The sequence below is a fragment of the Myotis myotis genome, unplaced genomic scaffold (genome assembly GCF_014108235.1).
Source record: "Myotis myotis isolate mMyoMyo1 unplaced genomic scaffold, mMyoMyo1.p scaffold_m19_p_11, whole genome shotgun sequence".
NCBI lineage: Eukaryota > Metazoa > Chordata > Mammalia > Chiroptera > Vespertilionidae > Myotis > Myotis myotis.
This window is the reverse complement of record NW_023416315.1, coordinates 13,722,790-13,739,553: the sequence shown is the minus strand read 5'-3', so window position 1 is coordinate 13,739,553 and position 16,764 is coordinate 13,722,790. Positions and strand designations below refer to the sequence as shown.

The 16,764-nt window shown below is 43.5% G+C and overlaps 1 protein-coding gene across 1 annotated transcript in view; it reads right to left on the bottom strand.

The window, feature by feature from the left end:
- Nucleotides 1–16,764, bottom strand: part of SRPK2 (SRSF protein kinase 2) — a 239,748-nt gene that overhangs the window by 124,434 nt on the left and 98,550 nt on the right.

The window sequence follows — 16,764 nt, the reverse complement described above, 5'->3', positions numbered from 1 at the left end:
AGATCAGGAAAGAAGAGATGATATGGAGTAAATGATGAAAACCCTTTTTTGTTGTTGTTGTTAACCCTCATTGGAGGGTATTTACTACATTGTATTCAGAGAAAGTGGAAAGAAAGGAGGGAAGGAGAGAGAGAGAGGGAGAGAGAGAGAGAGAGAGAGAGAGAGAGAGAGAGAGAGAGAGAGAGAGAGAGAGAGAGAGAGAGATCCATGTGAGAGAGACACATTGATTGACTGGTTGCCTCCTGCATACAACCAACTAGAAGTGCAGAGCAAACCCCCAACCCAGGTACATGCCCTTGACTGGGAATCGAACCCTAGACCCTTATGTGCTCAGGCCGATGCTCTAGCCACTGAGAAAAAACGGTCAGGGCTGATAATCTTTCTTAGCTACATCACTGATATCAAATTGTCATTAATGTCTACACAGCTATAAAAATCACAAGTGCCATACACACAAAAAAAGCTAACCTTTTGTTGGTCTCTCGTTTAATTGTTCAAAGTTTTTAACTAACAAAATGTATTAAACAGCAAATAAAATGATGAAGTTTAATTCTTAATATCTGAATTGACTGTGCTTTTGACCTTTTGTAGCATCTCCTGAAAAGGCTGCTGCTACGTAAAGGAAGCAGATACTGTGATCCCAGGGGATCAGAGTCACATTTATATCTAAACCCTGGTCTTCTTGTCAAAGAAATTGCATAGTTCTCTTCAAACAGAGATTTGGGATTAAAAATCTTTATATCAAACCAAGATGGGCAAGAAAAAGGTAGAAGAGTCTGCCCTGTGTGGCTGAGTGGTTGAGTATCAACCTAGGAACCAGGAGATCATGGTTCAATTCCTGATCAAGGCACATGCTCAGATTGTTGGTTGATCCCCAGTAGGGGGGAGAGGTGCAGTAGGGCAGCTGGTCAGTAATTCCCTCTCATCAATGATGATTCTATCTCTCACTACCACTCCCTTCCTCTTTGAAATCAATAAAAATATTTTTTAAATAAAGAGAGAAAAGGGTATAAGAGAGCAAAAAATGTGAATTTTGTCCTTGTGTGCTAGTTACATTTACTCTGTTTCAAGGCCAAGGCTGGCACTCCTCATCTCTTTGCCTTCTTGACGCTTACACCTTGAAGTTACTGGAGGAAGACCTGAAGAGCACAGGCCCATTAAATGCATGCAAGCCTGACTCAGGACACCTTGTGCGTGAAAACACTCGACACCTTTTGGCATCCAGAACCTGAGGCACAGGGGTAGGAGCTGCAAAACATGGCTTTTGGGGTACCTTGACCAGTAACAGGTATGTGTCACTATAAAATCATGCACATACTGTTTTTCTTACCCATGAAGTGGGACTAGAAACATCTATCCTATACACCTGCAAGGGTTTTTAAAAAACTAAACTAGTAATGAACAGGAGAGCACGCTATAAAACAAAAGGCATTTCTTCCGTGCTCTGTCTAGAGCAGTGCCAAAAGAACAATACCAGTATAACTTAAAGTAACCATTCTTGGTTTTCTTAAAGAGAAAGAAAGCTGGTCAAACCAATGCTCCAACACTCTAAATTTCAATCCTATCTGGAATCACTTCACTATTTGGGGTATCAGTTTTCATCATGAATAAACAAGGGTGGGGGGCAAACTGGACCTTCAAATTCCAGTCTTGCTGTGATGTTTTTATCATCTATTCATCTATATATGCCTGTTCAAAAGAACTAGTTAAAAGCTATGGTTAGTGAATGGTATGAGACAAGATGTAAATCTTCTATTTCTTTATAAAAGCTTTTGCTGCCCATGTGCTTTTTTAAGGAATCGCCATATAATTGAGCAAATGTTTTCCTAGTGTTAAATATATGTTATTTTGTTATCACATGCCCTTAAATGCAAGAAAAACAAAACAAAACACTGATGTGCTGCATCACTGGGGAGAGGCTGGCTATGCTGGACTTGCTGGGGAATACAATGTCAGTCACATTTGGAGACACACCAGTGGCAAGGCGTGGTGCCACTGAACCCTTAGTGGCAATTTTAAAGGTCAAAACTACAAAAAATACCCTATCAAATCAGGTCGCCAGACAGAACCTCATCTTTAGAAAAAGTTAACTTTAGAAGATCCACTTTTAAAACATTAAGTTTTAAATAAATTTCTTGGGAAATGCTTGATTTACATTAATCTAAAAGTATTTTTATAGTCCTGGCCAGTGTAGCTCAGTTGTTTGGAGCGTTGTCCCTCTGGTGTGAACAAGTTCACTTATGTTGAACCAAAGGGTAGCGGATTCAATTCCTTATCAGAGCACATGCCCAGGTTACGGGGTTCAATCCCCAGTCGGAGCAGCCAATCTCAACCTCTCTCTCTCTCTGCCTCTCTCTCTCTCTCTCTCTCTCTCTCTCTCTCTCTCTCTCTCTCTCTCTCTCTCTCTCCTCCCTCCTCATTTTTCCGCTCTCTAAAATCAAATTTTTAAAAAATAAATAGAAGTATTTCTATAAACAAATCCATCATAATAATCTTATCCTAAGAATCAGAAAAAGACCTTTTTAATATTCTCTATAAAATCTGATTTCATTAAACAATTGGTTGGATTAACAGGAAGTTTTACTACTATGATACAGTTCAATTTTCGTCACTAGCTGTTAAATATTTTATAGCAACTCTGAGCAAAGCAGAGGAAACCAACTGTTTTTTTCTTCAGGAGCCAAATGGACTGCTAAGAAGGGCCTAAGCTGCAGCTGGGACCATGCTTGACAGCAGGGCAGAAACCACAGCAGAAGCTACTCGGATACACTGCAGTGAAAGGACTGGATGTAAGGATGAACCACCAGACAGTGCACAACTCATTACACCAAAACACAATTTCTTGACTTGTTTACTCTGAAATAAACACTTGCATCTATTTTGAAATGGATGTGTACCAAGATATCACCACAGCAGTAAATCAATACACTCTCTTGCTCCAACTACAAAAGCCCAGGGAAAAAAATGACAGTCCTAAGCTAAGCAGGATATCACATTCAACAGTACAAGGTGTTTATTGTATCACTAGAGGCCCGGTGCACAAATTCGTGCACCAGTGGGGTCCCTCGGCCTGGCCTGCGGGATTCAGCCAAAACCAGCTCTCCCGACATCCCCTGAGGGGTCCCATTTGTGAGAGGGTGCAGGCCAGGCCGAGGGACCCCACCAGTGCACAATCGGGGCTGGAGAGAAATGCAGGAAGTTAGCCAGCTGGGGAGGGGCCGCAGGAGGACTCCAGAGCGGGTCCAGCCCATCTCGCTCAGTCCCGATCAGCTGGACCCCAGCAGCAAGCTAACCTACCGGTTGGAGCATCTGCCCCCTGGTGGTCAGTGCATGTCATAGTGAATGGTCAACCAGTCGACTGTCTACCCCCTGGTGATCAATGCACAACATGCAAGCAGTTGAGCAGACTTAACATATCATTAGCCTTCAATGCTTTGATTGGTTGAACGACCGGACGACCGGGCAATTAGCATATTAGGCTTTTATTATATAGGAATGGGCAGCCAAGGATTCATCTAAAATAGTCTTTCATTTATTCAAACAGACTGTCAAATTATAATTGAATACCCAGTAAGAATAAAATAAAGGAAAGCATTTTTAATCTCTTAAGAAAAGAAAATGAAAATGATTGAGTTAAACAACAACAAAACTTTTCTTTCTCAATTCTATGTTTAATTCCATCAGACTTCCCTTTCAATAAATAAATATAACAAATCTCAACATAACTGTGTGAACCTTGTTTAGTCTTGCATTGAAGAGGCTCCTCCAGCAGACTAAGGATTATCCTAGCCCCAAGAACAAGGTGTCCGTTTGATTCTGGGTCCAAAGAGTGTAATAGTAATTATTAGTAAACTGTCAGGAAAAAAAATAAAAGGGTTGGTGAGGGGACAGGAACTGAGTTTCAAGTCAGTATTTGGATTTTATGTGTTTGTGTGCTCTGGCTAAAATAGGATGACGAGAAGAACAAAGTGAGAATAATCGTGTGTGTGTGTGTGTGTGTGTGTGTGTGTGTGTGTGCGCGCGCGCGCACATACAATCACATGTTGAATACCATAAACTATAATTCAGCTACTATCTTTATTTTTATCAGATATAATACACTTAGAAATTTGTCTATATCATTTTCTTTTCCTTTAAAAGCAAAAATTTAAAAACTAAATTGTTTTTATAATTAATAGATGCTGTTAAATTAGCAGAACATTAAAAAGATTTAAAATTCATTAAGTGATGTGATGGCAGATAATTAAGCAGCATTCTTCTCCCTTAAAGGGGAGAACTAACAATTTTTTCAAAGGACAAATAACTACAGAATACAATTCCCTTCAAATTACCCAATATGAGTTAAAATCAAGTGTTTTACTCAGACAGTATAATACTGTCAGCATAGGAAGAGAAAAATAATTTTTAAATGAAATAGGTGGAGCTCAGGAAAGAGAAAGAACTATAAAGAAAAAAAGCCGAAACCGGTTTGGCTCAGTGGATAGAGCGTCGGCTTGCGGACTGAAGGGTCCCAGGTTCGATTCCGGTCAAGGGCATGTGCCTGGATTGCGGGCACATCCCCAGTAGGAGATGTGCAGGAGGCAGCTGATCGATGTTTCTCTCTCATCGATGTTTCTAACTATCTCTCTCCCTTCCTCTCTGTAAAAAAATCAATAAAATATATTTTTTTAAAAAAGAAAAGAAAAGAAAACAATACTCAGGGGGGAGGGGGGGATGTAGGAGATCAACCAAAGGACTTATATGCATGCATATGAGAATAACTAATGGACACAAGACCCTGGGGGGTGGGGGAAGCCGGGGGAATGTCAAGGGGGGTAAAAAAGGAGACATGTGTAATACTCTGCAATACTTTAAGAAATAAAAAAAAAAAAAGAAAAAGAAGATAATACTTGCCCTGGCTGGTGTGGTTCAGTGGTTGAGCATCGTGCCATGCACTAAAAGATCACCAGTTCAATTCCCAGTCAGGGGATAGGCCCGGGTTTGGGGTTCAGTCCCTGTCAGGGTGCATGTGGGAAGCAACCAATATCTCCCTCTCTCTTTTCTCTCTCTCTTTCATCAATAAAAACGTATTTTTAAAAAAATAGTACTCTTTTGTAAATAAGAAAAGGTTAAAGTAACTGTTCAGTGGCATTCTCCTATTTCAAAAAAAAAGTCAATGTTTTTAAAATTTTAAATTACAATTAAATTTTAAGTTTAAATGTAGCTCTTCAGTCAGGTAGCCAGATTTCCAATGCTCAGTAGGCTGTCTATATTATAGACCCTTCCAGATCATTGCAGAAAGTCTATGGTGCAGCACTGGCCTAGAATATTTTAAACAATTTATAGAAGTAATACTTTATATATTCGAGCAGAGACTTATCACAAATTGTTTATAGGAAACTTTGAGACAAACATTTCAAATTATTAACTGTAAATGAGGAATCCTCTCATGATTATGCATATGTAACATTAAAAAATACTGAAGGTAGCCCTATCCGATTTGGCTCAGTGGATCGAGCGTCGGCCTGGGACTGAAGGGTCCCCAGTTCGCTTCTGATCAGGGCACATGCCTGGGTTGCGGGCTTGATCCCCAGTAGGGGGCGTGCAGGAGGCAGCCAAAGGAGCATCTCTATCCATCCAAATAAATAAGGGGCCACACTCTTTTTAAAGCCTGGGAGAGAAATACATTTCACAGCCTATCTTGGTAATCTACTTCAATGTTTAATACAGCACCAAAGAATGCATCTGCCCTCTGTCATTCAACTGGTAAAGAAATACTGCCATAATTTTTCCACCCATTTCCAGAGCAAACGAATAACATTCTACCACCAACTCTGCAGCGTGTCTTGCAACCCATTCATTCTAGAGGAGAAAATGCAGTTGGCTAAGGCTTTCCTGAAAGACCTTCCTTCATGCACAGGAGCATGTGCATATTTAAACATGGGCGTAATATCTCCCTTGCTACAACCTTTCAGTGGCTCTTGGAAATTTTCAGCATAAAGTTCAAAACCTTACCACTGAATCCTTGCCACAGGCACATCTCTCTCACACCTATTTTCCCATCCTTTCATCAACCTCTTTCCTACCCTTATGGAATTTCACTCTCCTACGTGCTGTTTCCTCAGCTTGTAATGCTAACCTGAGAGTTTGGACTTAAGATTCCAGTCCTCCTGTGTACAAAGCACACAACCCTCTGCCACCATGCCCTCCAAAAAGACTCAAAATCCAGCAAGAAAAATGTATTTTGCCAAAAGGAGGATCTTGACTAAAAAGATGATTAAATTTTGCAATAAAGTCAGTGAATACTAATTCCTGCACATTTTTAGTAAAAAAGGAAACCAGCCACCTATGTTGAATGTTTTGTCATCTGTCTGGTGTGAGAAGTTTGGATCATATAACTTCTTGAAATACCTTATAAAATTAAGATTCATTAGTTCAGTATAAACACTAAGTACACCTTAGGCAGTTCATAAATGCCTGACTGAAGACCAGAATCTACTGTGCCTTCTATCTTGTTAAAGTTGATTATATTGACTTCGCTGTCATTAATACATACTCAATGAAACAATGAAGGTACCACAATGGCATCTGGCTTTATCAGAAGGAAGAGCTAAGGAGCAGAGGGACTAATAAAGTCAACATTGTCTAGCATATTTTCAGTGTCATCTTTATAACACTCAAAAAGAGACTATTTTGAGAATCCCAGTTGAGGGTGTAAGCAAAAGGGTCCTTTATATACTGCCAGTGAATGTGTAAAACTGTACCATTCTGGAGGCAATTTAATACCCTTATCAAAAGACTTAGTTTGTCATTGCAAGTGATTCCATGTCTAAGACTAAGACTCAATACATAAAATTATGGTACATCTATCCATAGCATGGACTCAGTCCTATTCAGCCTTTAAAAATGATACTATTTTTTAAATGATGCTATAGATTATTTAATTAAAAAATTGCATATGCTAAGGGTAAAAAACCAATTCTAAAATAATTTGTCAGTATGATTCTGAGTTTTCTTTGGTGATGATGTTACAGTATAAGCTGCTCCATTTTTATATATCTACGTACACTAAAACAAAAAAGTAAGAATAATGTCTGGCCTCTCTGCCAGGAGCCGGTCCATGCTTGCTGTTTCAAAGGACCTGGCATATATGGCATACTGCTCTTAAAATGTTTGCTCACCTTCTTGGCACTATGTGTTTTAACCAAGGTCTCTGAGAAAGGTTGTTTCCCCAGGTAGGGATTTTCCCCTGAAGTTAGGGAGGGAATAAAACCTCTTAACTAAGTGCCAGGCGGGTAATTAATCACTTTAACTACGAACAATCGTGCTTAAGCTACATAATCTTTACTCCCTGGAATGAAGATAAGAAACACCCTAACCTTTGTAATAGAGATTGATAGGATTGAATCAACTGGTATAAATACAGATGCAATAAGACAGCAAGAGACAGAACTTAGAACTCAGAACTTAGAACACAGAACTTAGAACTCAGAACTTAGAACACAGAACTTAGAACACAGAACCAAGAGAGACAGAACCTAGGCACAGAACCTACACAGAACGTTCTCTAGAGACAGAAGAACTTCGCTGGAGAGAACATGGCAAAAGTTCCTGGACAGAAACTGGCCTCAGAACCTAGAGACAGAACCTAGCGAGAGAACATGGCAAAAGATCCTGGACTGAACCTGACTACAAAAATTGGCAAGAGAACCCGACTAGAACCTGGTGACTGAACCTGGCTGGAGAACCTGGACAGAACCTGGCTGGAGAACCTAGCAAGAGAACATGGACACAGAACCTGGCTGGAGATCCAAACCAGAACTTCACTGGAGATCCTAAGCAGAACTTCGCTGGAGATCCAGACCAGAACTTGGCTGGAGATCCTGGCTGGAGATCCTGGCTAGGCTGCTGATCAACTGAACGCTGTCTCCGTGTCCTTCCTTCTTCGCCGACTCCGTCTACGCCTTTGGGAACCCCTGGACCTGCTGGGGTTGGACCCCGGCATCTGGCGCCCGAACAGGGACCCCTAGGTAAGCGCCCCACACTCGGGACGGATCGGACTCCACCGTAGGAATAGGGTGGATAGTCAACGCCGACTCCGTCCACACCTTTGGGAACCCCTGGAACAGGATTCCCTTAGGTAAGCCTCCCCATTGAGAACCCCCACACTCAGGACGGATAGGACTCCACCAGGGTACTGCAGACCCCCCTATAGAGGATAAGTAGGGTAAGAAGGTGGATAGTACAGAATTTAGATTGAGAAGATGTGCCATACTGAGTCCAAAGAAAGAAGACTCTGTATTGATCTTTACATTAAGAAGATGTGCCATACTGAGTCTAAAGAAAAAAGACTCCGTATTGATCTTTTAACACATATGCTTGCTAGCAGAGGAGTTAAGGTTACTCCCAGTCAGATGGAACATTTTATACAAGAAATATGTCCATGCTTTTCTGAGGAAGGAAAGGTGCCAGAAAGGTAAATGTAGAGGCATGGGAGAAGGTAGGCCCAAGGAGCCTTATCCTTAACCCCACTGCAGCCTTTCCACCCCGGGAAAGTGCAGGATTGGCAAGCTCTCCCTGGGGTGATAGATCAGGACTCAGGTAATAGTGGAAAGCGCCAATCCTACTCTTAAAATGGATACAAGAGAGCATTTCAGGTTTTTCTTTTTAATGCCTGCTTTTTAAAAAATAAAAAAGGGGGAATTTGCCAGGAGCCGGTCCATGCTTGCTGTTTCAAAGGACCTGGCATATATGGCATACTGCTCTTAAAATGTTTGCTCACCTTCTTGGCACTATGTGTTTTAACCAAGGTCTCTGAGAAAGGTTGTTTCCCCAGGTAGGGATTTTCCCCTGAAGTTAGGGAGGGAATAAAACCTCTTAACTAAGTGCCAGGCGGGTAATTAATCACTTTAACTACGAACAATCGTGCTTAAGCTACATAATCTTTACTCCCTGGAATGAAGATAAGAAACACCCTAACCTTTGTAATAGAGATTGATAGGATTGAATCAACTGGTATAAATACAGATGCAATAAGACAGCAAGAGACAGAACTTAGAACTCAGAACTTAGAACACAGAACTTAGAACTCAGAACTTAGAACACAGAACTTAGAACACAGAACCAAGAGAGACAGAACCTAGGCACAGAACCTACACAGAACGTTCTCTAGAGACAGAAGAACTTCGCTGGAGAGAACATGGCAAAAGTTCCTGGACAGAAACTGGCCTCAGAACCTAGAGACAGAACCTAGCGAGAGAACATGGCAAAAGATCCTGGACTGAACCTGACTACAAAAATTGGCAAGAGAACCCGACTAGAACCTGGTGACTGAACCTGGCTGGAGAACCTGGACAGAACCTGGCTGGAGAACCTAGCAAGAGAACATGGACACAGAACCTGGCTGGAGATCCAAACCAGAACTTCACTGGAGATCCTAAGCAGAACTTCGCTGGAGATCCAGACCAGAACTTGGCTGGAGATCCTGGCTGGAGATCCTGGCTAGGCTGCTGATCAACTGAACGCTGTCTCCGTGTCCTTCCTTCTTCGCCGACTCCGTCTACACCTTTGGGAACCCCTGGACCTGCTGGGGTTGGACCCCGGCACCTCTCATGATAAAAGCATGGTTTTTTTATTTTCTCTTAATCTGAATTTTCTAAAATTAACACATCTTCTAAGATATGTGAAAAAAGGTTGTTAAATAACCATTAATTAAGTTAGAGAGAAGGTTTGAGTCTCCTACAGAAACTAGTGTGCTTTCTCCTTAAAGATAGTAAGAGCAATGTTACTTTTTCCCTTTAGTTTGGCCGACAGAAAAGTGAAAACCAGATTTGTCAGTCACCCTCAGGAGCTGCAAGGCAAATGCAGCTCTGAGTGTGCACCTGGCTGTCCTCCATCATAGCCTTCTACCCTGACCTGCATTTTCTCTGACACTTTTGCTATTGCATTGTAGATATTCTAACTAGATTGAAAAAAATTTTATGGAGAGGTATGTAAAGGAGGGTGAGGGGAAGAAAGGTGGATAAAGAAGGGAAAGGGAGAAAAAGGATAAGGTGGCAGTTGTGCAAACAGAACATTGTTCCACCTCTGTTATTTTCAGATAATTTATTAAAGTTTAAGTTCTACCACAGTGGATACTTAATAAATAGTCATATAATAAAAATAACAACTTCCCAGTCTGAGAAATGAGTATCTTTTGGGGGGCCCTTCCTATTCCACACAATTGGTATCTTATTAAATTTTGGTTTTGGAGTATGTGGTTATTAGAGCAGTCATCACTCATGTTTTTGCATATTTGAAATGTCACAAAAACCCAGAGACCCACTCTTTAGCATGATAAACTTTGATTTGTATACCTTCAATCTATAGATAATGCTTAGTACTCTTAGGATTTGAAATTCCTTTACAATAAGTCTTAAGTCTGTATAGGACTGTGGCTTATGAATTGTGAGTCAACGTGCTATAGTATAGCAGAAAATGTTTACCATGAGCTGAATTTAGATAGCAGATACTCTTTTTTTTTAAGGCTCATATGACTTTTTGTTTTGGCTTAATTTGCACCGTCACCTACATATAAAAAAGCCTAAGCAACCAAACTACCGAATGACCGATCGACTGGTTACTATGATGCGCACTGACCACCAGGGGGCAGACACTCAATGCAGGAGCTGCCTTTTGGTGGTCAGTGTGCTCCCACAGTGGGAGAGTCACTCAGCTGACCAACAAATACCAGACGCAGGGCTCATGGCTGGCCGCCACAGTCTGGAGACTGCAGCGGTGGCAGGCGCAGCGGGGCCGGGATGAGCAAGAGCAGCAGGTGGTGCTGGACTGCCAGTTTTGCCCGATCCCCACAGACCATGCCAAGGGACCCCACCGGTGCATGAATCCGTGCACCAGGCCTCTATAGTTTACTAGTAAAATAAGAGAGAGCTGACATAAAAACAACAAAACTTCTCTAGCTCCAGAAATCACAAGAGCTGGCAACACTTGGCCTGTATCTGACATGGCAGTAAACAGCAAGAGCTCATCAGCAGCCACCTTTTTGGATGGAGAGACTCCAGTTTTCTAGAGTCTCTTCCTGGACCACACCACTCACTGACAGTGGCCTCTGGCAGGCAACTGTATTTGTAACCCTTTCACCACAGCTCTAGTCTCCATGAAAGCTCCCCAAAATGCAACTTACTAGTTATGGGTAGTTCTTTCAAGGAGTGCCAAGGGCCTCCCACTGTAGAGTGCCAATGATACAGTACCTCAGCACTCATACCAAGAAATTGGTCAAATAATATCAGGGGCAAGCCATCCACCAAAGATCCTACGTTTTTGTGCTGCCTTTATTGTTCCCCAATTTCCAAATCATTGAGTGGCTAGCACATAGCAACTGCTGATAAATGTAGGATGGATGGATGACAAATGCAATCTACACTAAAATTAGTGTTAACTCCTTCCAGCTACTAGGAGATAAAGAATTCTGCTACAAAGGAAATCTGCAATATGACAGTTAAAGGGAGGAAGGGAGGAAGGGAGGAAGGGAGGGAGGGAGGGAAGGAAGGAAGGAGGGAGGGAGGGAGGGAATGTGTGTGTGTTTATTGTAGCCATTGCTATACCTACCTGCTCATATTTGTTCAAAACTTCCCTGATCTACCATTTGTGGTAAGGGGGGAGGGTAGGTGCGGGGGGGGGGGGGGGTCCCCCAACTGAAAAAAAGAAAGTGCCACTGCTGGCATACAAAATGATCTTAGGTTGTACTTGGGGCTTGGAAATGAATTACAATGAATCACATAATGAGAAAGTTACTTCTTTCCCAAGGTTCTTTCCATTGAGTGTATCAAAGAACAGGTCTCACTTTGATGCTAACACATTCTTAAGCCCCTTTATGAAACTTGCCAATTTAATTTCCCTTGTAAACAGAGGAGCATATGGCTCAAGGCTGAAGCCTTTATCAGACAACAGAATCCAGACAGGATTTAATAGTAATTGTTTTTTAAGGCAAATGATACTAATTCTTCAGTTCTGGTAGAGATACAAATATTTATTTTAAAGAAAATTAACTTTTACAAGGCATTATGAGGAGGGGAACTGACTTTTTGGGGGGTGTAGAATCGCTTCATAAATTATATAAATATCTAACCACTATACTGTACACCTGAAATTAATATATTAAAAGTCAACTGCAATTGAGAAAATTTTTGAAGGCATTATTAAAGTTTGTTATATATATTTTACCACAATTAAAAGTAAACAAAAAAGCACGGTATTAAGTAAATAATAGCGGAGGGTGGAATGCAGCCATAACCAAAAGCACCAAGGTGATATAGAAAATACTGACATTTGGGGAATAAATGGCTATGGTATGGCATCACTAGTTTAGCACAGAGATAGAAAGTGTTCAAATTTAATTTCCATCTTACATTAAAACTAATGTAAAAAATATATGTAATAACAAACTGCATTTTTATGGTGACAAAAAAAAACCCTAAGATTTGTAAGCTTAACACCTTATAACAGTTAAATTCACTTATGACTATAATTGACTACATACAATTTTATGTACATAGACTATGATTATATATGGCTATAATTTATTAACCGATGCCAATACCATAAAAATAGATAATTCCCTACTACCAAAAAGTCTTACCACAGATTTCATAATTTGTAAGCTTTAAATGATAATATAAAAATATTTTGCCCTGGCTGGTGTTTCTCAGTGGTTAAGAGTGTTGGCCTGTACACCAAAGAGTTGCAGGTTCAATTCCCAGTCTAAGGCACATACCTGGGTTGTAAATTCAATCTCCAGCCCCAGTTGGGGTGTATGCAGGAAGCAATCTCTCTCTCCCCTTACCTCTCTCTCTCTCTCTCTCTCTCTCTCTCTCTCTCTCTCTCCTCTCCTCTCCTCTCCTCTCCTCTCCTCTCTCTCTTTTCTTCCCCCCATTCCCTTTCTTCCCCCCCCCCTTCCACTCTCTCTAAAAATCAATAGAAAAAATATCCTCAGGTAAAGATTAGCAAAAACAAATAATGGTAATAAAATAAAAATATTTTGTGATGAAAGCACTTCTATATTTAAAATCATAAGTTAGGGCTAATAGTAAGTAAACCAGTAAGTGAACCAAATGTCATTGATACTCCCCACTGTCAAACAGCAGCTGTGACAAATGCTACAAAGGAGAGGTACATGTTTTTGTAAGGGCTTATAATAGGCGTAATTTGACCTAGGCAGGCTTCCTTGTGATGAGAGGATGTCAGCAGCAAAACAACAAGGTACAAGAGACATGACCAAAGTCAGAAGACTGAGACTGGGCTGGGGAGTGTGGGTGCTCACTGTCACAGATATGGAGTTTACCTTTATGCCAAGAACAATGGGAAGACAGCTGAAGGGCTTTCACAGCAGAGCAACCCTCCTGGTCAGATCTGTGTTCTGAAAGGTTTGCTCTAGCTACCATGTGGCAACCCACCAAAGAGGAATCAGAAAACAGAACCAAAAATTAAATTAATAACACATAAAATAATTGAGAAACTCCTGAATCTATACCAAATAAATAATGATCAACAGGAAGGAAGCTCAAATAAATATCTGGTTTTAAAGCAAAAATCAAAAGATAACACTACACTTTTATTTAGGTATATAATACAAACATTTTATAGACTATGAACAATATGAAACTTAATCCTTGGAACATATCAGAAAAGTCATAATTTCTTGGTTATACGTCAGGTGGCCTCCCTACCTCAAGGGCTTTTGAGTAAAGAGGAATGAGCTCTTGAAGGAGTTCTCCAGGGTGGATGGCTGAGTACCAAGAACTGAGGCTCTGGTTACTTACCGCTTCCCAACCAAAGCTTTCTTTTAAGTTTTACATGATAACCTTCTAATAGGTTTAACTGAAGAAATAGTTTTGCTATTAAAACCACATCAGAAAACCAGTGTAAACACCTGCAGCCTCTAGAAACCAGTTAAGAGATCAGAATCCTTTGGTGGGACCATAGTGCCTCAGAGGACTACACCATATGGTTCCTGTTTGGTCTAAACTTCTAATTCTGATCTCCTTCATGAAAGTCAGTATTCAGAAACAGGCCCCTGTCTGCTTCTAATCCTCCTCAAAAAGGTTCCACTTCTCAGTCACACTGGCACATCCAGCAGAATGCTAAAAGAGAGAAAGGGGAAAAAAGGAGGGAATAAGGTAAGGGAGAAGGGAAGAGAGAATACAGGGGTGGCAAGGTGGCAAGGACCCAGAGCATAGCTGGTGGGAGTGTAGATTTGCACATTCATGTTGGAAGAGTTGCAATGCAATGTCCACAAAATCTCAGCAATTGCACTCCTAGAATATACACAACAGAAATGCATGCATAGGTCTAATCACCAAAAGACATGTATACAAATGCTCCTAGCAGCACTGTTTCTAATAGCCACACATGGCAAACATTCCACATGCTTATCAAAAGTAGAATGGAAAAGAAAATGACATATATTCATATGATGAATACAGCAATGAGACTAAATCAACTACACCTACAAACAAAAACATGATGAATCCCACATAGGTAATGAAGGAAGAAGACAGACCAAGAGAGTATACAGAGAGTTTTCATCAAACCTATCTAATAAAAGAGAAACATGGTAATTAGCTGTACATATGCTACCCTTCTCATTGGCTAATCAGGGCGATATGCAAATTAACTGCCAGCCAAGATGGCGGCCGGCAGCCAGGCAGCTTGAAGCTAACATGACGCTTGCTTGCTTCAGTGACAGAGGACTCCAACGTTCCCCGCCGGCCTTGCCGGCCTCTGAGCTTGCAGTTTGAAACATTGTTACAAATATAGAAGCTAAACAAAACCCCAGAAACCTGCTTTCAGCCAGCCGGGATCTCAGAGCTGGAGTTGAAACAGTGTTTCGATTATAGAACCCAAACAAACCAGATACCTGCTTTCAGCAGCAGAGGCCTCAGAGCTGGAGCCAGAGCTAAAGATGGCCCAGAATAAAAAAAAAGAAAAAGAAAAAGAAAAAAAGGAGCAGTTGGGACCTTCAGTCACCCGCCAGCCTGAAAACAGCCCTCAGCCCCTCACCCAGACTCGCCAGGCACCCCAGTGGGGACCCCCACCCTGAAGGGAGTGTGACCAGCTGCAAACAGCCATCATCCCCTCATCCAGGCTGGCCAGGCACCCCAGTGGGGACCCCCACACTGATCCAGGACACCCTTCAGGGCAAACCAGCCGGCCCCCACCCGTGCACAGGGCCTCTATCCTATATAGTAAAAGGTTAATATGCCTCCCAGCACAGGGATCAGCGGAGCCGCGAGGCCTCCCGGCACTGGGATCAGCGTGACAGGGGGCAGTGCCCAAACCCCCTGATTGCCCTGCGGCTCTGTGTGTGACAGGAGGCGGGGCCACAACCTCCCTATCCACCCTGCTCTGTTCGTGACAGGGAAAGGCGCCCCAACCCCCTGATCAGCCCTGCTCTGTGCCTGATAGGGGGGAGCTCCCCAACCCCCTGATTGCCCTGCGGCTCTGTGTGTGACAGGGGTGGCGCCCCAACCCCGATCGGACCTGCTCTGTGTGTGACAGGGTGCGGCGCCCCAACCCCCCCACCCCCACCCCATGGGCCCTGCTCTGTGTGTGACGGGGTAGAGCCATAACCTCCCCATCGGCCCTGCCCTGAGTGTGAGAGTGGCGGCGCCCCAACCCCCTGATCGGCCCTGCTCTGTGGGTGATAGAGGGCGGCGCCCCAACCCCCTGATCCGCCCTGCTGTGTGTGTGACAGGGGGCAGTGCCCCAACTCCCCTATCGGCCCTACTCTGTGAGTGACAGGGGGGAGCTCCCCAACACCCTGATCGGCCCTGCTCTGTGCGTGACAGGGGGGAGCTCCCCAACACCCTGATCGGCCCTGCTCTGTGCGTGACAGGGGGGAGCTCCCCAACCCCCTGATGGGCCCTGCTCTGTGCGTGACAGGGGGGAGCTCCCCAACCCCTGATCGACCCTGCTTTGTGAGTGACAGGGTACGGAGCCCCAACCCCCCTGATGGGCCCTGCTCTGTGAGTGACAGGGGGCAGCGCCCCAACCCCCTGATTGGCCCTGCTCTGTGCGTGACAGGGGGTGGCACCGCAACCTCCCCATCAACCCTGCCTTGAGTGTGACAGGGGACGGTGCCCCAACCCCCCAATCGGCCCTACCCTGAGCGTGACTGAGGGTGGCATGGCAACCACCCGATCCGCCCTGCTCTGTGCATGACAGGGGGCGGCGCCTCAACTCCCCAGTCAGCCCTGCTCTGAGCCCGACCAGGGGCTGCACCTAGGGATTGGGCCTGCCCTCTGCCACCCGGGAGCAGGCCTAAGCCAGCAGGTTGTTATTTCCCGAGGGGTCCCAGACTGCGAGAGGGCACAGGCCAGGCTGAAGGACCCCCCTCCACCCCCCACGCCGAGTGCACAAATTTTTGTGCACCGGGCCTCTAGTCCTATATAATAAAAGGCTAATATGCAAATTGATCAAACGGCAGAATGACCTGTCACTATGATGTGCACTGACCAACAGGGTTCAGATACTCAATGCAGGAACTGCCCCCTGGTGGTCAGTGCTCTCCCACAGGGGGAACACCCCTCAGCCAGGAGAGCAGCTACGGTGGCGGGAGCCTCTCCTGCCTCCACAACAGTGCTAAGGATGTCTGACTGACGGCACAGGCCGGCTCCCTGGGCCTAAGCCATCAGTCGGACATCCCCAGAGGGCTCCCGGACTGCGAGAGGGTGCAGGTCTAGCTGAGGGACCCCCACCCCGAGTGCACGTATAGTTTATATATAATGG